The sequence below is a fragment of the Eschscholzia californica genome, unplaced genomic scaffold (assembly GCF_041429995.1).
Source record: "Eschscholzia californica isolate CP2 unplaced genomic scaffold, dmEscCali1.0.p SCAF_7, whole genome shotgun sequence".
NCBI classification, from domain to species: Eukaryota; Viridiplantae; Streptophyta; class Magnoliopsida; order Ranunculales; family Papaveraceae; genus Eschscholzia; species Eschscholzia californica.
This window is the reverse complement of record NW_028238494.1, coordinates 85305-106282: the sequence shown is the minus strand read 5'-3', so window position 1 is coordinate 106282 and position 20978 is coordinate 85305. Positions and strand designations below refer to the sequence as shown.

Here is a 20978-nt window from a genome sequence, read left to right as displayed (position 1 = left end):
CTACTTCTACCACGAATCTGAGAACAAAGTGTTTGTTGCTCGAGATGGTGTCTTCCTTGAAAAGGAATTCCTTTCCAAACAGACAAGTGGGAGAAATGTAGCTATCGATGAAATTCGATATGAGCAACAAATAAACACAGATATAGAGATATCAAGAGGTTTAGCGGCTCCTATCTATACACAAAGTATGGAAGAGGAAAATGAGGTCGAGAGAGTACCTCCCGCTCAAGTCGAATTAAATTCGCAGGAGACATCTTAACTAGTTGAGAACACTCCAAAAGTTGCTCAGGCCCCTCGTAGATCTCAAAGGCTCCAGGAATTATCTCAGAAAACAGATATCCTACTGTTAGAAGATAATGAGCCGAGTACCTACAACCAAGCTATGACGAGCCCCGACTCCGAAAAATGGCTAAAAGCCATGAGATCGGAAATGGATTCCATGTCAGAAAATCAAGTATGGAACTTGATCGATTTGCCCGATGGAGCAAAACCAATCGGATGCAAATGGGTTTTCAAAGTAAAAACTGACAAGGATGGAAACGTTAGCGTTTTCAAAGCTAGACTCGTGGCGAAAGGATACAAACAGATTCATGGTATACACTATGATGAAACCTTTTCACCTGTCGCAATGCTTAAATCCATTCGGATCATTCTAGCAATTGCAGCTCATTATGATTATGAGATTTGGCAAATGGATGTCAAAACCGCCTTCCTAAACGGACACGTGGAAGAGGATGTGTACATGACACAACCCGAAGGTTTTGTAGATTCCAAAAATGCTGGAAAAGTTTGCAAGCTTAAGAAATCCATTTATGGACTCAAGCAAGCAAGCCGGAGTTGGAATCTTCGATTCGACGAGAAAATCAAAGAATTTGGATTTCTCAAGAATGCAGAAGAATCTTGTGTTTACAAGAAGGTTAGTGGGAGCGACCTAGTTTTCTTAGTCCTTTATGTCGATGACATATTAGTCATAGGAAACAATATTCCGATGAAGGACTTAGGGGAAGCAGAATACATATTGGGAATCAAGATCTATAGAGATAGTTCAAGGAGGATGATCGGACTTAGTCAAGAAACTTATATAGATAAGATTCTTCAACGGTTCGAGATGACAAACTCCAAAAGAGGATTCCTTCCCATGTCACATGGTATGGTGCTTAGCAAAGATCAGTGTCCTAAGAGTCCTGATGAGCTAGCACACATGATGAAAGTACCCTATGCTTCGGCAATAGGATCAATCATGTACGCCATGATCTGCACTCGCCCAGACGTCTCATATGCTTTGAGCATGTGTAGCCGTTACCAATCAAATCCAGGCCAAGCGCACTGGCACGCTGCCAAGAATATCCTAAAGTACCTGAAAAGGACTAAGGATCATTTCCTGGTATATGGCGGGGAAGACACACTAAAAGTTGTAGGCCATGTGGATGCAAGCTTTCAAACGGATAGAGACGACTTCAAATCACAATCTGGGTTCGTCTACTGTCTGAATGGAGGAGCGGTATGTTGGAAAAGTTCCAAGCAGAGCACAGTTGCAGACTCTACCACTGAAGCAGAATACCTAGCGGCCTCGGAAGCTGCAAAGGAAGGAGTTTGGATCAAGAAGTTCATGATAGAACTTGGTGTCGTACCTGGCATGGAAGAGGGCGTGACTCTCTATTGTGACAACAACGGAGCAATAGCCCAAGCCAAGGAACCAAGAGCGCACCAAAAATCCAAACATATCCAAAGGAAGTACCACTTGATTAGAGAAATCATAGAAAGAAAAGATGTGGTAATTTGCAAGGTTCATACGGATGATAACGTTGCAGATCCGTTGACCAAACCGTTACCTCAGCCCAAACATGATTCACACATGAGGGACATTGGTATAAAGCGCATTGGGGAATGGCAACAAATGTAATTTGGATTCATAAAGAGTTTATGTGCCTAATTACTTACATTCGATAAATAAAATAAAAGAAATTTTATTTTGTCCTTAGAATTTGGTTTGGTATTTTAAGAGACAGTCCACACGATAAAGAAAACGCTCCGAGTAGGCTTGTCAGATACGTGATCTGATGAATGAAACCCTACTAAGTGAACTTGGAGTGATTCATTATCAATTCCCTAGTCCAGGTCATTGTATGGACAACAATGACTCACGAAGACTAGTACGGGACTCGATGGGATAGCGCAGTTTCATGGGCTATAGGAATAGTGTATTCGATTCGACTACGTGAGTGCATAATAGGGATTATACACTGGAATAACCCTCAACATGAGAAGTTCATCCAAAGAATGATGAAATCGTCAAACTTCTCATAAAGACAAGATTGAAGAGATTCCTCAAAACATGAGTGCTCAGCTCATCTTATGTAAGGAATGTTCCGTTAAACGCCGCGCCGTAAAAGGAGGTTATAAAGGCGGATACTGGGAAGGACAGGATAGACATGAAGTTGAGTGGGAGCGCAAGAATGGATTATGTCCTCCTAACCATGTTAGGATGCAGTGTCCTCGGGCCACTTGACGAGCAGCAACAGAAAATGCATGGCCGTGCTCAAATGGATTAAAAGTTAATCATTTGTTTAGACAGTTGTACTCGAGATCAAGAAAGTCTGAATAACGTGACGTATCAGATGGGATACTAAGTGACATGGGAATCGAGCATTGTACTTGTTCTAAGTCCAAGTGGGAGTCTGAAGGAGTTGAAGGAGATGTCCTTCGACCAAGGTGACAATGCGAACAATTTGTCGGATAGGATAATTGATGTGGAAGATCATCAAGTCCGATTGATTTAGGGATCGTAGAGTTGTAGCTAGAGACCAACTACGATCGTCGAATTACGAAGTAATTCGCGGCTAACTTCGATCGGATCCTACAACGGGTTACACATAAGAGTGACAAATTGATCTAGGATATGACTAGTGGGAGTGAGATATAATCATGGGAGTGTCCCATAAACATATCTCATAGGCCTAAAAAGGAATTAGGCAAAGATAGTACAAAAAGGCAAAAAACAGGGTTTTTGGGCCTAGGCCGATTCGGGCACTTTTAGGGCTCGGATTCTTATGTTATGAAAATTAAATCTGCAAATTGTGGCTGGGTTTGGACGTCATCTCCTTAGGGAATTGAGAAAATACCAATAGTTGCTATTTTCGACTATTTCCCTTAATCTTATTCTAAAGGGTGTTTTGGGAAACCTAAAAGGAGGTGGATTCTTATTAGGGTTCTATATAAACACTCTTAGGGCAGAGAATAAGGTCTGGAATTTCTCTCTAAGCTTTCTTACTCTACCACATCAAGTAGAGAGGAGAAAGTGAGCTAATTCCCATTAACTATATATCTAGTCAAGAAGAAAGGAGTTCTTCTTCCAACCACCATTGGTGTGCTAGCTATACAACAAGGTGGGAGATCAAATTGATTGCTCGTGTCCCAAGTAGAGGAGCTACACTTGAAGCTCTTGATCTTCTCATAAGCAATTGGAAAGGTTCGAGGGAAAACTAGCGAATAAGGTATTTATCTTTCTAGTTTTAATTAATGATTATCATAGGCTTATGCATGTGATCCTGGGAATACTAGTGTAGACATTAGATGTCTTAATTCCGCTATAAACACTAGTAGAAGGGCGTAAAACCCAACAGGAAGATTTCTGGACTAGGTCCCGTGGTTTTTTACCTTCTATCTTGGAGGGGTTTTTGCCACGTTAAATCATCTTGGTGGTCTCTACTGTTACTTTCTCATCATTTATCTTCTTATTCATGAACAAGTTAATTAGGTTATCTTTCCTAACAAGTGGTACCAGCGCTAAGGCTGGATTTATTGTTCAGAAATATGGAAGTGAATACTAATCGAATGATTAGTTTAGATGGAGGAAAACTACTTGATGTGGAAAGCAAAAATGGAAGATTTGTTATACTGCAAAGACCTAGCTGCACCCATTGAAAATCACGGTACAAAACCGATGAAGATGGATGAAGAAGACTGGAAGGTATTAGATCGTAAGGTTGTTGGATTTATTCGACAATGGGTAGAACCCAGTGTTTTTCATCATGTATCGACGGAGACTTCCGCTTTTAGTCTATGGAGGAAATTAAAAGAATTATATGATCAGAAGACAGCTGCCAAAAAGGCTTACTTGTTTAGAAAGCTAGGAAAATTACAATATAAAGAAGGAACCTCAATTGCTCAACACTTGAATGAGATGAAAAGTCTAGTAAATCAGCTTTCTGCAATGAAGTTAGTTTTGGATGATGAGTTGCAGGCCTTACTTCTTCTAAATTCTTTACCAGATAGTTGGGAGACATTGGTGGTGTCTCTTAACAATTCTGCTCCTGATGGCATAATGCGTATGAATCACGTAACAGGTAGTTTGTTGAATGAAGAAACAAGAAGGAAATCATCGTCAGACGAGTCTCATTCAGAGGCACTTGTTACAGAAAGACGGGGGAGAGGTAAAAGTAGAAAACCTCATAACCGTGTTAAGTCAAGGGGGAGATCAAAACCAAAGAAAGAAGTTAGATGTTTTGGTTGTGGAAAAAAGGGTCATTACAAGAGTGGTTGCAGGATAATGTTGCGGCAGTTGCCTCAGGTGATGACATTATCTTACTCTCAGGTTGTGGAGACACTTGCTTAAGTATGGCTGAGTCAGAACCAGAAACAACATGGTTGGTTGACTCATTTGGTTCGTATCATGATATTCCATGTAAGGATTTCTTTAACTCTTACAGAACTGGTGACCTTGGCAAAGTCAGGATGGGAAACTTAGGTTTCTCAAAAATCGTAGGAATTGGAGAAGTGAAAATTGAGACGAGCACAGGGAGTACATTGATTCTGAAGAATGTGAGGCATATACCAGATCTTCGATATAACCTAATCTCTACCGGAGTATTAGATGATGAAGGGTACCACATTCACTTTGGTGATGGAAAGTGGAAGCTCACAAAAGGGTCAATGGTGATAGCAAGGGGGAAGAAGTGTTGTACTTTATACAGGACTCAAGTAAAACTGTGTAAAGCAGAATTGAATGCAGTTGAAAAAGATTCTTCCACTGATCTTTGGCATAGAAGACTCGGGCACATGAGCGAGAAGGGACTTCAAATCCTTGCTAAACGACAAGACTTACCGAACATGAAAGGTATAAATTTAAACGCTTGCTCTCATTGTTTAGTAGGAAAGCAACACAGAGTTTCCTTTCAAAGGAATGCATCTGAAAGAAAATCCAGTGTTTTGGAGCTTGTTTATTCTGACGTTTGTGGACCTTTAAAGGTCAAAACACTTGGTGGTGCTTTGTATTTTGTTACTTTTATAGATGATGCTTCTAGGAAAGTTTGGGCATATGCCATAAAGACCAAAGATCAGGTACTTGCAGTTTTCAAGAATTTCCATAACATGGTAGAACGGGAGACAGGAAAACCATTGAAGTGCATTCGCACTGACAATGGAGGAGAATACATCGGGTCGTTTGAAGAGTATTGCAAAACCCATGGTATTCAACATGAACAGACAGTTCCTAAAACTCCACAACAAAATATTGTAGCAGAACGCATGAACCGCACTATTGTGGACAGGATCAGATGTATGCTCTCAGAAGCAAAGCTGCCTAAAAGCTTCTGGGGTGAGGCAATGCGTACTGCATGTTATCTGATCAATTTATCACCTTCAACACCACTAGATGGAGATGTAGCTGAGAGAGTGTGGGCTGGGAAAGAAGTCAGTTATGGACACCTAAGGGTGTTTGGTTGCAAGGCTTTTGTGCATATACCTAAAGATCAAAGAGCAAAGCTTGATGATAAAGCCAAGCAATGCATCTTTTTAGGCTATGCAGATGAGAAATTCGGATACAGGTTATGGGATCCAGTCGATAAGAAGATTATTAGAAGTAGAGATGTGGTCTTTCTTGAAGATCAAACTATTGAGGACTTCGGGAAAGTTGAGAAGCATGAGAATCATAGTAATGATCTCATTGATCTAGATCCACATATCTCTTCTAAGGTTATGCATGATAATGCAGGTGAAGAACAAAAGCATGAAGATGAAGCTCATGAAGATGTTCCTATGGGTGATGATGTTGAGCAAGGAATGGAAGTTCGACATGAACTACCAGCTGAATTGAGAAGATCGACTAGAGAGAGAGCACCATCTACCAAGTATCCTCCACACGAGTATGTGATGGTTACAGATAGTGGAGAACCACAGTGTTATGAAGAAGCCATAGATGATGAACACAAGGAATGGTTGAAAGCTATGCAAGATGAGATTGAATCATTGCATAAGAACAACACTTTTAAGTTGGTTGAAATAAATAAGAATAAGAAAATTCTTAAAAATAAATGGGTTTTCAAACTCAAAACCGAAGAAAGAAATTCACAAGCACGGTATAAGACACGTCTAGTGGTGAAAGGATTTGGGCAAAAGAAGGGTATTGATTTTGATGAGATTTTCTCCCCGGTGGTGAAGATGTCCTCTATACGGTTAGTATTGGGATTGGCTGCAAGTACGAACCTAGAAATTGAGCAACTAGATGTCAAGACCGCTTTCCTTCATGGTGACTTGGAGGAAGATGTGTATATAGAACAACTACAGGATTTGAAGTTAAAGGTAAGGAACACTTGGTTTGTAAGTTAGAGAAGAGTTTATATGGGCTAAAACAAGCACCAAGATAATGGTACAAAAAGTTTGAATCATTCATGAAGGATCAAGGGTATCACAAGACGACTTCAGATCATTGTGTTTTCGTTCATAAATTTCCTGATGGAAGTTTGATTATACTTCTACTTTATGTTGATGATATTTTGATTGTTGGTCAGGATGCTAATAAAATTAGCAGGTTAAAGAAGGAACTAAACAAGTATTTCGATATGAAATACTTGGGTCCAGCAAAACAAATTCTTGGCATGCATATCTCTCGTGATAGGAAAGCTGGAAAACTTTGGCTATCACAAGAAAGATACATTGAAAAGATTCTAGAAAGGTTCAATATGGACAAGACAAAACCAGTGAGTTGTCCATTAGCCAGTCACTTCAAGTTGACTCGTGATCAGTGTCCATCAACTAGAAGTGAGAAAGAAGAAATTGAGAAAATTCCTTATGCTTCAGCTGTAGGAAGCTTGATGTTGCAATGTTGTGTACGAGACCGGACATTGCATTTGCAGTTGGAGTAGTAAGCAGATTTCTTGCCAATCCAGGCAAAGAGCATTAGTTAGCAGTGAAGTGGATTCTGAAGTATCTTAGAGGTACGTCTAAAGCTCGTATATGTTTTGGTAATGATAAGCCAGTATTAGTCGGTTACACAGATGCAGACATGGCAGGAGATGTAGACTCCAAAAGGTCCACATCAGGCTACCTATTTACATTTTCAGGGGGAGCAGTGTCATGACAATCTAAATTACAAAAGTGTGTAGCTTTATCTATTACAGAGGCAGAATATATTGCCATTACAGAATGTTGCAAGGAGATGTTATGGATGAAGAGGTTGTTAGAAGAACTTGGCATGAAACAGGATAATTATGTTATTCATTGCGACAGTCAAAGTGCCATCCACCTCAGTAAGAATTCTAGTTTCCATTCAAAGTCCAAGCATATAAATGTGAGATACCAATGGATCCAAGATGTTCTTGAAGAGAAGGTGTTGAAGATCGAGAAAATCCATACTGACGGCACTGGTTCAGATTTGATGACAAAACCATTACCCAAAGGCAAGCATGAGCTATGTAGCGAGGTTGAAGGTTTGGGAATGGTGGGTCCCTCTTCATAAGTCGGGAAGGGGAGTTTGTTGGGGTCCCTCTTTATAATTAAATGACTCCTAGTTGGAATAGGATTTCCCTTATTCCTTGTTTGGGGGAAAAATAGAAGTTTCTATTTTTTTCAAGCATAAAAAGGAATTCCTATGTCTATTGGTAAACCTCCTTATTTATCATTATAAAAGGGAATGAAAGGGAAAAGATTATACACAACAACTTCCAGAACAAAGAGAAGTCAGAGAAAGAGAGATTTCTGAAGTGGTTCTTTCAAGAGAGATTGAAAGAGAAGAATATTGGTTTGAAGAAAAGAAGATTATTAATCTTGTGAAGCAATTTAGTTTGTGGTATTCTTCAAGCTTTAGTAATCTAGGATTTGTTCAGATCCTAACGAGTAAGAGATTTCTATCTCTTTGTTTCTTTGTTCAGTTTATCCACCATAGTTTTGGTGAACAGTTGTTATTTCTACACATCTTGAAGAGTTGGTTAATCCTCTATTTGTTTAGGGAAGAATTGTTATCCAAGAGTGTTTCCACACATCTTGAACAATTGGTTTATCCACCATAGGTTTGGTGAAGAATTGTGTAACCCATTATTTTATAGTGGAAGATTTCTGGACTGGGTCCCGTGGTTTTTTTACCTTCTATCTTGGAGGGGTTTTTGCCACGTTAAATTATCTTGGTGTCTCTACTTTTACTTTCTCATCGTTTATCTTCATATTCCTCAACAAGTTAATTAGGTTATTTTTCCTAACACGAATGGCCCGGTAAAATAAACGGTCTTGGACGGTCAATGGACAAAGAATTCGTGAGAGTGGCCGTCCGAGTCCGCCCGTGTAAATAGGTAGTCACCAACAGTTTATGTCCGAGTCGACCGGTTCGATGAAGTTGGAGTCCGGTGTCCGACTGACCCGGTAAAATAAACTTCTTTCTGGGCCAATCTTAGGTAAATTCGATATTGTTCCAAATTCCATATGTTTCTTAATTTCAAGAGATACTATTCACTGATTATATGTTTAATTGGGTTGTAGTGAATTTCAAGATATTTTTGATCTAAATGATTTCATTGCATCCTTGCGAGTGGTAGTTGGGATGGTGAAAGTTTTACCACGCGAGCTTAAGACAATAGTGGAGCAATAAATGTTAAACTCTATGCCACTAATTAGTTGTCTGAACATATCATACTACCTTCATCAGGTTAGTTCGATCTTCCTTTCAAGTCTTGGTTGATTTCTTTATTGACTGAATCCGAAATCAACTATTTTATGTTCTAGATTGATGTTTAACCAAAACCTATGCTCGCCTTGATAGCATTGGACTACACTCAAATTTTTAGGTGTCGAATAATGCTCTTAAGTTCAGTACATAGATAGAAGAGTCGGGTAAAAGGGTTAAAAAGGCCAAACTTAGATAATTGAATATTTGAGTGTTGTCTGATTGATTGTCAAACTGCTATTTCGACATCTGAGACACCATTTTTTAGAAATCCAATGAACTAGGACAAATTATATTTCACTTGCGTATATACTATAGAGGAAATTTAGGTATTTGTAGTCATTGACTTGATCTCTTGTGTTATTGTAAGTGACATTTTAACGTGAAACTCTTGAAGACCTTTACGGATTGTCTTAATTGCCTTCATGTGCCAGCTGTCATACTCGATAATGTTTTGTGCATGCATTGTGGCCTTTCCCATGAATTGTCGCACTTGGATCAGGACAGGAACATAACTTGTCGAATAGATGTTCCAGACACACAGACTTACTTTGTGATTTGCCTTGGTAAGATCCAGCTAAAGATACGAAGGGGAATGAAGGATGGAGAAGTTTGGTTCACCTTTGGACCTGGTGTCATGGCAGAGTTCTTAATGAAGCAAGATTTAGACCTTATATGTCGTGCCCATGTGGTTATCTGTTATCAAACTTGGACTTTGCTATGTTTCAGTTATAGGTTTGTCATGTCACTTGCTCTTTTTTAACATGATTTTACTCTTAGTCCAGGCTGCGAAGATGAGTATGAATTCTTTGCTGAAAGACAACTTGTAAAAACATTCTCAGCCCCCAACTACTGTGGTTTGATAATGATGAGTGTTGATGAAAACTTAATGTGCTCATTCCAAATTCTCCAATGCGATATGGACATCATTCCCTGGTTCTACTCAAGGTTCTGAAACACCAGAGCTGGAAGGGTTGACACAATGAGGTAAGATTCCTCATGTAGTTGATTAATTTCAAAGAGAATAACACAATTTATTAGACCTACTAGGCACAAAATGTTGTGTACCTCTCACTCTTAATTTGTTTGGGATTTTCCCGTATTTAGATTATTTTGGTGATGTAGTAAGCTTTGAGTATGTCGAATCTCTCACTTTTATAAGATAGTAAGCTTTCTAATTTTCTACACTAACTATTGTGAATCTCGTTCTCTTATTAACGAGTTGCTTTTGTCTGCTTTGCAGAGGATTTGACTATTTGAGTAATAGAAGATTATGATTTTTCTCTAGTCTACTGTAATGACACTATAAATTTGAAATTAGACTGTTGATGAGCCAATTACAAAACTGATCAGACTGTCAAACTATCTAACAGATTAAATGAAGAACTTGAACTGAATAATAGCATGACTCGACTTATTTGCTGCCACAAAAAAGATTTCTCGTCGGTTTGTATATCTCCTTCGTTAACAAATTTTTCTCGTGTTCTTCCAGTACGAGAAAAACATGTTTTCCCTATAGCACTCGAGAAACTTAAGGGCATGGCTTTCCTTTCAAAGGGATCGTAGACAAATGAAACAATAGGTCTTTTGTCTCCAACCCATGCCATTGCTCCTCAGACTTCTCTGAACCCAATACAGCTAAAAGGAAGAAGATCGATAAAGGTAGTCGAAGCTGAACTTCCTGAATTCTGTGATGAGTTTATAAAGAAAAAGATCTTTGGTTTTTGTTACATAACGAGGGTGTAACCCGTGCCCGTGGGGCACGGACAGTTTTTTCAAATGCTTTAAAGAGCAAACCATACAATCTCAAATATTTACTGAAATAAACATGAGCTAAACACTCAAAATCAGTTCAAGTAAACAAACGCGAAGAAGAATCAATTCATAAACTTCCGTACTGCAGGGCACATTAGACTCTTTTGACACCACCACACATATCTTCATCCTCTTCATATGCCTATTGAGCTTGAGCTTGGTTCAGAAGGACAATCTACTCCTTAATGTTCACATCATGCATTGGTGTTTCCTTCCATTCGTCCAACTCCATGTTTGTCCATTGTGTTACTACCCAAACAGGAAGTCTTCACTGTGCACTGGTCTTGAGTCAAATAATCAGGAAAGTTCACAGTGAATGTATGTCTAGTTTTCTCGTCATGAATGGTTCTGGTACATCGGTATTCTTCATTTATTTTTCGCCTTGAATGAATATGCATCTTACCCTGCTTCAATCCTTCGGCTGGTCTTAATGAGCAATTGCCAACCGCTCAATTGGGACAGTACAAACTGAAACCCATAGAAGGCTTCATTTCGAGCCAATGTGTGGTCGACAAATATGTCTTCACCCTGTCTTTTGAACTTGGGGAACCCTGATGATTGTCTCAAAATGGTAAACCAATTAAATCATGTGCCGCCTATTAATAGTTCAAAGATGTATCAGTTCACAAATATAAACATAAACACTGAATTAATAAAATGAAAATCATTAAGATGCACCTACATTAGATGATCTATACTTTGCATTGGTGTTTTCAACAATAAAAATAAGTGTCAACCATGAATTGAAGAGAGTAATATGTCCAAATAGGCATAGGAGAACTCAATCAAGTGGACAAAATTCAACCCAAGAAATAAACCAAACTTTCTTATATTTATAGAGGGGAATCAGAACAATATACCCATTTATCTACTTGCTTACAACTCCTAATAATTCACCAAATCTAATGATTGAAACCCTAAATCGAGTTGTTACAAAATGAGTTAGGGAGAAAAGCGTACGTGACAGTAGTGGTTCGGTTTTGAAGTCCTAATTAGATTAGTCAAAACCCTAAACCAAAAACCGGGATGGAGAAGGAGAGAGACAGTGTGTATGGGTGTGTGTGAGAGAGAAGGAGACACTCAGACATATAAAGAGAAAGCGAAAGAGTGTTTGGTGTTGCGATAAGGAAGATGAGGTGAGAATGAGAGAGCATGAGAGATGAAGAAAGAGAAAGTGAGATATAAAATATCAGGTGTACAACATTTAATCATACCTAAGAGCGGTTTGGTGAATTTGTTGCATTTTCTCAAGTTTGCCAACGGCTCAACTGGATTGTTACCACTTGCTGCTTAAATGACATGAAACAGATTAGTTCATACTAATATCAAACTAAGAAAGTCGAAAATTGGGTTTTTTGAACACTTACATCAAGATCTTCCGAACGACCAATAACTGCTTCTCCCATTTGTACCTAATCCTGGACTTCAAAAAATTTCATAATAGTTCCCGATAAGAAAAGCAGTTCACATTCTAACTGGGATAGATCATGGTTGTTGTTTGAAAGTTCACTGGCAACCAAGACAAAACAATTCAGGTGAAGCAGAGTTTACAGGGATCAAATATAGCTATGAATTCCTCTAACATATGACAATCCTAACCAATACGTCAAAACATCAATAAAAGAGCAAAAAAAGGGATTTAGAGTAACTCAAATAAAATCCTACAAAAGCATGTACATCTGCAATATAATGGTAGAAAGTTATCTACAAATTGCTTGAGTTCAGAGTTGTCTACAACAGGTCAACGCCAATCCTCGACAGAAGCTTGGTTTGTGATATCTCCCACTCCAAAATGCCGTCATAACTTTCCTTCCAATCCTTCAACACTTTGAGATTATTGTTGAATTAACAGATTGTCATAACTTTCCTTCTAACCCTTCAACACCATCTAAAGATTTCAGCTATGAATATGACCTAATACAATCTTTGTGTTTTTAAGATGACCTAATATAATCTTTGTGTTGGAAGCCCTAATTATCAACTAAATCAAACCCTACGTTAAATTGGAAGCACTAAATCAATTTTGTACATTTGAAATAGAGGGGGAGAGACAGACAAAGAGCGGTAGGGAGAAAGAGCTACCTGCGAGGAGAGCGTGAGAGAGGTTGAGGAAGAAGGGAGAAGCTGACGCGATCTTGCTTACGATGCTGCATCAGCTGGAATGGGTTCGACTTCGAACATCTTATCTTCTGCAATGAGATCAATCTCTAACTCATCATATGGTTACAGAATAAGCATTCAAATAGTTACTGACCCATAAAAAAATTTGAAATAACTACAGATGGGTTTAATGTAAAAAGAGAGAGAGAGAGAGACCTCACTAAATTCTTCCATTCACTTTGAATTTATTCTTTACAGCTTCATCTTCCCAGCTATAAAAGGAAAAACATTAAAGTGTTGTTAAAGAATTTTGGAGTAAGAATGGTTTTCTTGAAAATCCTAGAAAAAGTGAAGAACAGTACATTTAATGCATAATAGAATGGGAACTACAATTTAGAGAAACAGATTACGCATTAATTGTATTTGTGATAGATCAAAACAATAAAATTAGATGGATCTAATTATTGGCACATAAGAGGAGCGTATTTTTGAAATACCTCACAAATCAAAACAATGCATCCGTAGGATAAAAAATCCACAAAAGAGTAAATGGATAACGATCAACTCACATATTTAGAACAGCACTTCAACTTCATCCTTTTATTCATTTGGAACTTACACTTCAAGTCTTCAACTTCAGCAAAAGAGTAAACGAATAACAGCAAAATAGTTGACACTTCAACTAAATTAAAACCCGACATCAATTTGGAAGCCTAAATCAAATATTTGTGTTTTGAGGCCCTAAATTTCAACTAAATCAAAACCCTACGTCAATTAAAAGTTGTAAATCAGTTTTTTGTGTTTGGAAGATGACCTAGAACATTTTTTGAGTTCGGAACACCCTAAATATCAACTTAATCAAACCCTATCTCAATTTGGAAGCCCTAAATTAATTTTTTTTGTATTTGCCTATTTGGAACCCCTAAATCACCATTAATCATCATAGATCAACCTAATTAACATAAGATAAAAGTTAACAACAATTATACCTTTCGACTGGTTTTGGGAAGTGAAAGTCGCAGCGAAAATAGCTCTCCATCAAGCTAGGGATTTGATTTAATTGCTAGTGAAGAAACCTCCAAAAGTTGTACCAATTACAGATTTAAGGATGTTATTTCATTTACAACTTCCATATCTATATTAGCCATGTCTGTAACAATGAACCAAATTAAACAATACCAAGCCCTAGAATCCTAGATCTCAACTGCAACTTTTCTTCAATCACCAAACTTTAATTAATAGTACCTTCCGCCTGGTTCAGGTGCGAGTGAGAAATTGAGAGAGATTGTGCGTCAGAAATTGCGAGAGAGAGATAGATGTATACCTTCGATGGGATGAGAGAGCGGAAGAAGATTTAAACTAATGAAATATAGACATTAGAGTCCCAAAGACAACCAAAACCTGTACTTCAAGATACAAAACACAATTTTGTACAATTCTGTAACTTAGTAGATCTGAAATGCACCAGAAGATAACTAATACTACAAAGATAATACAAAGAAATGGAATGCAGGTTAAATATATAGATAACATACTGTGGATAAGACATTTCATCAAAATACGTTGGGTGCAGAATTAAAGTTTCAATGTTAACCTAAACCTAGCAAGTTTACTTTCAGTCAAACATTCTAAAAAGTTAGCAAAACTAACACATCAAGTGAACCTAAACCTAACAGTTGGGGTAATTTGTTGTTTGTGTCAACCTAAACCTAAACTAACACAGCAAGTTAACCTAAAAGTTCACTTCTAGTTAACCTAAAAGTTAACCTTAAAACTTCAATGTTAACCTAACCTAAACCCAAACCATTATCAAGTATCATGAAAACTAACATAGCAAGTTAACCTAAACAGAAAGGAAGAAAGTTAACCTAAACAGCAAATTACCTGAACTGCTACCCTTTAAACCCTACAATGTTAACCTAAACCCAAACTATTACCAAGTATCATGAAAACTTGAAACCTGAGAGAGATTGTGCGTGAGAGAGAGCGAGAGGGAGTGTGAGAGAGATACCTGCAAGTGGAGAGATTGATGTGAGATGAGAAGATGAGAGAAAGCAGGAGATGAGCGGGAAGGAGATGAGCGAGATGTCGAACATTTAATACAAACTCTAGCCCATCCAAGATAGAATGAAAACAACCCAAATATTTGTTTAATGAAAAGAAACATCAATTTCATTATTCCTTCTAAAGAATTGCAATTGCTATATTTGTTCAATGAACTACACAAAACTAAGCCCAAACATTTTCGACAGTTATATAGGTTATCAAAACTAACACAACAATTTAACCTACAAACAATTATCAAAAGTCCTATTTAACCTAATTAAAACTACATACAAACCCAAATTTCAAAATGAATAGCTTCATAAAAGCAGTATAAATAAAAACACAATCAAAATGAGTCAAATTTCAAATTGAACAATTTCACTTAGGGATTTCATAGAATTTCACTAAGGGATTTCATAGATCAACTCTCATAGAAAACTAAACCCAAACATTCTCAACAATAATCAAAAATCATAAAAATTGATTATCAACTAAACCTTAGCAAGACCTAAAAGTTTGAATGTTAACCTTATAGCTTCAAACCTAAACCATATCAAGTTAACCTAGCAAGTTTAGTTTGTTTTAAACATTCTCTAAAATTATCAAACCTAAACTATGATCAACTAATAACATGGAAAGTTAACCTAAACAACAAATTTAACCTAACACAATTTTTTTGAGAAGAAAGTACCTGAGCTGCTACCATTAGAACCCTACATCCAAAAATAGAAAACTTGAAAACCTGAGAGAGTCTGTGCGTGAGAGAGAGACAGAAATGGAGAGATTGATGTTAGATGAGAAGATGAGAGAGCAGGAGACATTCTGTCTGTGTGAGCGAGATAGAGATAGAGAGAAAATACCTGCGGTGAGATGAGAGAGTCTCAGATGAGAGGAGATGAGGGGGAAAGAGGTTTGCACAAAAAAAAATGAAAGATAGAGGAGGCTTCAGAGAGAGAGAGCGTGAGAATGAAGCTTGGGCGGGAAGATGGGCTTGTTTGTGAAGGGTATCTTTGATAGATGCTCCCTGCAATCATCTCTATGGTTGGATGAAATATCATTAGATCTAGACCAACCAATTTTGAATTTTTTTGAAACACTCAATCCTCAACCACTTGATATAACTTGTATAGATAAATCCTAGCCATTGGGAAGAGGGGGAAAAGATACCCTCCTCCCTTATTATATAGATATTTGTGGACCCACTTCTTAACATTTTGGATCCACTTTTGGTAAATTGAAAGGGTCAGTTCACTTATTTGATTTTGGGAGACTTAAAACCGAGAGATGAGAGAATATTGGGTGGTTTAATGGTCCGATTCGTTTCGTCGATTTCTTCGCATTCAGTAGTCGGAATTTAATGAAACTTGTTCCAGGTAATTCTATTCGACTTGTTCTACATATCTATCCGTTTAGAATTTTCTATTTCGTCCTAATTTGGTGGTTATTTGGTTGTTATTTCGATAACTGTATGGTTGGGTATAATTTCATTTGGGATCGAAATTTGGAGCAGTTATTCTTTAATTTCGTCGAATGATTTATGTTCAGGATGATGTTTAGGATATTATAGACTATTTTGGGGTGTTCATATATAGACGGGTTGCTGTCGAATTATTTTACGGCTCAAATTTGATATTTGGATCAGTTTTTATAATGAATTGGAATAAAGATGGTTACCCGAATCTTGCCGTTAACATAAATGAATAGGTTGAGTTATGGATTCGTAACATTAGGTTCATTTTATGATTTGATAGTTCAAGATCCATAGTATTTGGTTCGATATATAATTTGTCAGCTTATGGGATATCGGAAATGTAAAATAGAGTTCATGGATTTGTGGGTTGGTCCGTAAGGTGTATCGGTTGTTCGATGGAACGTCTCAATGATCTCTTTAATGCCCGATAGGACATTCCTAGTATAGTTTCATTCATTTTATGCATTCTTGCTTTGCAAGAGGAGTCTTGACAGTTATGTAACTGTCAAATGACCGTTTTGTCCTTTTATATTCCAGTGAGACTACTGTACTGCTATAGGGAGCTCGAGGAGAGGTGGAGCTTAGTCAAAGACACTGTTGGAAGCGCAAGGAGAGGTAGGATCCTATGAATCTTACTTGGAGCACGGGTATTCCCCGTTTCACAATTATATATATAGTCATTTTCTTCTTTTTATAGTTCTTTAGTTCAATTTATGATATGATATGGTATGATATGTATGTATGTGGTGTACTCTATGTTATGGATGTTTCTCTTTTCAAAACAAATTGGTTTTTCTGAAAAATAATCACATGGAGGCGGAATCGCTTGATCTGTGTGATCGTTTTGTGAATTGTAAACACGTGGTGGCGGAATCGCTTGAGCTACGTGTATAACATGGAGGCGGAATCGCTTGATCTGTGTTACGTGTATTGATTGTTTGACGCCGGGCATCGGTTGGTCCCCTTGTTTATATTTCTGTTATGGATTAGCCATGAATTCATGTTAAGGGTTACACTCGGTGCGTTGGCCAGCCGTTTGGTAACGACCATTCTTGTTTACCCGGAATGGGGTCCAAGAGAGATTGGGAGTTGGGGTATTCCGACCATTGGAGTGATTAGGGGACTGACCAGTGCCATGTTTGTTTATTTATTCTGCTAAGCCACTGGTAAGTGTGGTTTGAATTCTGTAATGTCTTGTGTTTGATACGTACAATGTTTCACCGAACCGAAAGAGGGTGTTTACCCAAGTTTTCTTAATAAGAAAATACTTAATCCCTGAAAGTGAAAACTTGTAAAAGCTTGGCTTTAAACAGGGTTTACCCTACCTTGAGACACAAGAACGCTCTTCTCCTTCGGTTGATGGGACTTGTTAGGAGGGCTCTGTTCTTGTAGCTTTGGGAGCCTATCAGATCATTTAATATTATTATAGGTTCATGCATATGTTTGGGTATTCTTCGAATGGTCAATGAGTTACCTTGCGAGGAAGCGTCAGATCTGGCCGGAGATAGGACGCGCCTCAAGACGAGATAATTGTATCGCCGTGGGTATATGACTCTACTAAGCGACGATACTCTTATAGTCGTCTGGGTAAGTCATGACATATTCTAAGCGTATCATTGTTTGGGTGAGATTTACTATTCGATGCGTATTGAGATCACAAGTCAGCCCGATGGGCGATGATGACGAAGGGAGAGTTACGGAAGCTCTTACCGGGGTATTACGTGGATCCATGTGTACACTGCAGTAGTCAAACGTTCGATAAGGCGCCGCCTGCCTACGCACTAACAAAGGCATACCGGTTCTTCCTAGCCGAATAGTAGGTGACCCCGACTGAGGGCGTATTCAGTCGTGATCTTGGTAAGCTAGAAGAATTATCTTGCTATATTGTTTTGCTTCGTGTGCATATTGATATCTCTGTATATATATCTGTATATATGTAACACTTATAACTATTAATATATTAAAATGTTGATGTGTGTGGTGCGGGTAGGATGTCTAGGTATCCTACTGAGCTGACCTTCGGGTTATCTCATTCCTATTTGTTGTTGTTCAGTTGCAGGTATTGGTGACCCGGAGTGACATAGTTTACTTCGACGGCTCACATTATGTAAGATTATAATTTCTATTATATTTTCAACATAATCACAACGTTAATATTATATACGTATCATCTAGAATAGTTAGGATCGTTCTCTCACTCGTTTGCGGTTGTACACATGTAAATAGTATGCACATCATCACTTTTTATTTGATGTTATTGTTATTTAGAAGTTTGTGAGATATGTATGAATGTTTGACAGGTTTTTCAGGTTTGATATGTTCAATTTATAGAGGAGACTCTGTCCAAATTCAGTCTCTTCTGTGAACTATTCATAAACATGAATTCAAGTTGTTTTTCTCTTTTTGAAAACTATTTTGGGTTACATATTTTCCGAGCATATTTTCAAAAGGTTTAAATTATATTTGATTTTCCGCTGTGTTTGTTCTTGATTTGTAACCCGTGATGAGAGTTTTGGCTTGGGTTTATATTTGAAACTGGTTTGAGTTAGTATTAGACCGAGTTTCTTTCATAAACTGCCGGGCAAACCGTGATTCGGAACACGGGGCGTCACACGTCCGATTCTCACCCCTACTCTTACCTATTTCTTTCTCCTACCTTCTTCTTCTCTCTCATTTAGTATTAGTAGTAGTAGCTAGTCTTCTTCTTACTAGTTCTTCTTACTACTACTGCTACTACTTCTTCTCTACCACTATTATTCTTCCATTAATAGTTTTCTCCTTCTTCCTTCCATATTCTTCTATCATCTTTATCCCCTTTCATCTCTTCTTTTCAACTTCTTTCTACATCTAATTTCTTCCTTCTCTTTCTTTTTCTTTCTTATTTGGGTGGCAATAAAATAGCTATTACTTGGATTTCTTGGAGTAAAATTCTTGAGCACAAATGGAGCAAATCTTGGACAAATTGGAGATACATGGGAATATGGAATTTGAACATTCTTGGTGATTTCTTTCCATTAATTTCTTAGTATTTTCATTTATTTTACAATGTCAATGAATGTTACTCTAGATTTCATGTATAGTTAATTTAGCAATCTAAGGTTGTAGATTAACCCATAATAGATCTTTGTAATACTTGTCTTGATTAATTAAATCCCTTGATGTGCTTTAATGTCTATTGATTGTTTGTCTACATGGATTAGATTTTCTTTCCATTACTCATGCCTCATAATTAGATATTTCATACTTTTGTTAAGTTGTTAGATGGAGTATGCTTTTTAGATGATGAATAATAGTTAAGCGATCTGAATCTCTATAAGGAAGACAATTAGAATTAGTAATTATAAAATTGGTTTATCTAGAACATCATCCGGAATCCAAATAGTTCATTATATTGGATCCCGAGTAAATACAAAAGAGATTTAAGTAATTAAGTGCGTGTTTTATAAAGTGAAATTATGCGGTGTATTTTATAACCTTAGATATCTTCTTACCTCTCTCTTAGTTAGTTTATTTAGTTTATTCGTTTTCTTATTTCTTACAAATCAATCATCAAATATATGATGGTGTGTGTGTGTTTTAGTCTAAGTAGTTATTGACATTTTGATTATTGGGCTAAACTCGCCGTCAATATTCGAAGTTACCTACCTATTCCTTGGGACGATTTCCCGATTTACTAACATACTATAACTTGACCCCATATGCTTGCGGGAATAGACCTATTTTGGGCCTATCAATAAGGTAGTGGTGGAGGTATGGTGGGGGTGGTGGTTGAGATACAGTGGTGGTGGAGGTTTGAGGTGTGGTGGTTGTGTATAGTGGTGGTGGTACAACAGTGTGGTGGAAGTTTAGTTGTGGTTGTGGAAGGGAAATAAACAAAGAAACAAATTGATTGGTAAAATAAAATTTGTGCATATGTTGAAAAAAAAATCGCTTAAATTTAAAATCAAAAGCTGAAAATATGAACTTTAAAAGAAAGTCAAATTTTAACTTAAGTGAAGTCCGAAATTTTCACATCACTAAACTAACTTTTTTTACTCTTCTACTTAAATAAGTAAAAAAATAACTTATTTTAGTGTTGCCAAACAACACCTAAGTATCATAATGAAAACCACATTATAGATTGTAGCTAAATAGGGTACATGTCAGAAATATGTCTAAGATATAAAAGAACATAAGACACAACTAAGAGGAGTGTAAATGTGTAATGTATAAGTACTGGTAGCTGCTACAGTTGTGGAGATGTTGTTTGATATTGGAACTTACACAGATTCTCCTTTCATGTACATTTAAGACCTCTCTTTGATCACATTAGTTTGCAGGAAGATAGCAAACCGAGAGTAAATACTATAACCGAGAATCAGAGATAGATTCAGATTCAGAAGAGGCAATGTTAAATATATATATATATATAACAAAACAGAGTGGGTTAGTGCTGACTGGGACAAAATAAATACTAAGTAGTGAGTTGGAAGCTGATTTGGACATCCACATCTAGATGTTGACTAGACATCCACGTAAACATATGATAAGGAGAACCTTAATGTTTTAATCTTAACCATCCGTTTCATTCCAACTCATATCCTGACCTTTCAATATGGTGTAACGTTATTCTGG

The 20978-nt window shown here is 37.4% G+C and overlaps 1 protein-coding gene and 1 long non-coding RNA gene across 15 annotated transcripts in view; one reads left to right on the top strand and one right to left on the bottom strand.

The window, feature by feature from the left end:
* LOC147530366 (uncharacterized) overlaps positions 1 to 20978 on the top strand; it is a 112912-nt gene that overhangs the window by 82288 nt on the left and 9646 nt on the right. The gene's annotated exons all lie outside the window — the stretch shown is intronic.
* On the bottom strand, positions 10672 to 15728 carry LOC147530368 (uncharacterized). 14 transcript variants are annotated; one of them, XR_015229267.1, is made up of 7 exons: positions 14859 to 15554; positions 13417 to 14766; positions 13064 to 13119; positions 12830 to 12936; positions 12115 to 12740; positions 11962 to 12033; positions 10672 to 11343 (listed from the first exon to the last, which is right to left on the bottom strand). It is a non-coding gene; the product is annotated as an uncharacterized LOC147530368 (long non-coding RNA). The 14 variants fall into 14 exon arrangements; XR_015229259.1 differs by lacking the exon at positions 14859 to 15554 and adding an exon at positions 15585 to 15728 and having other exon boundaries at positions 10672 to 12033; positions 12115 to 12165; positions 13417 to 14858; XR_015229262.1 differs by having other exon boundaries at positions 10672 to 12033; positions 12115 to 12256; positions 14859 to 15552.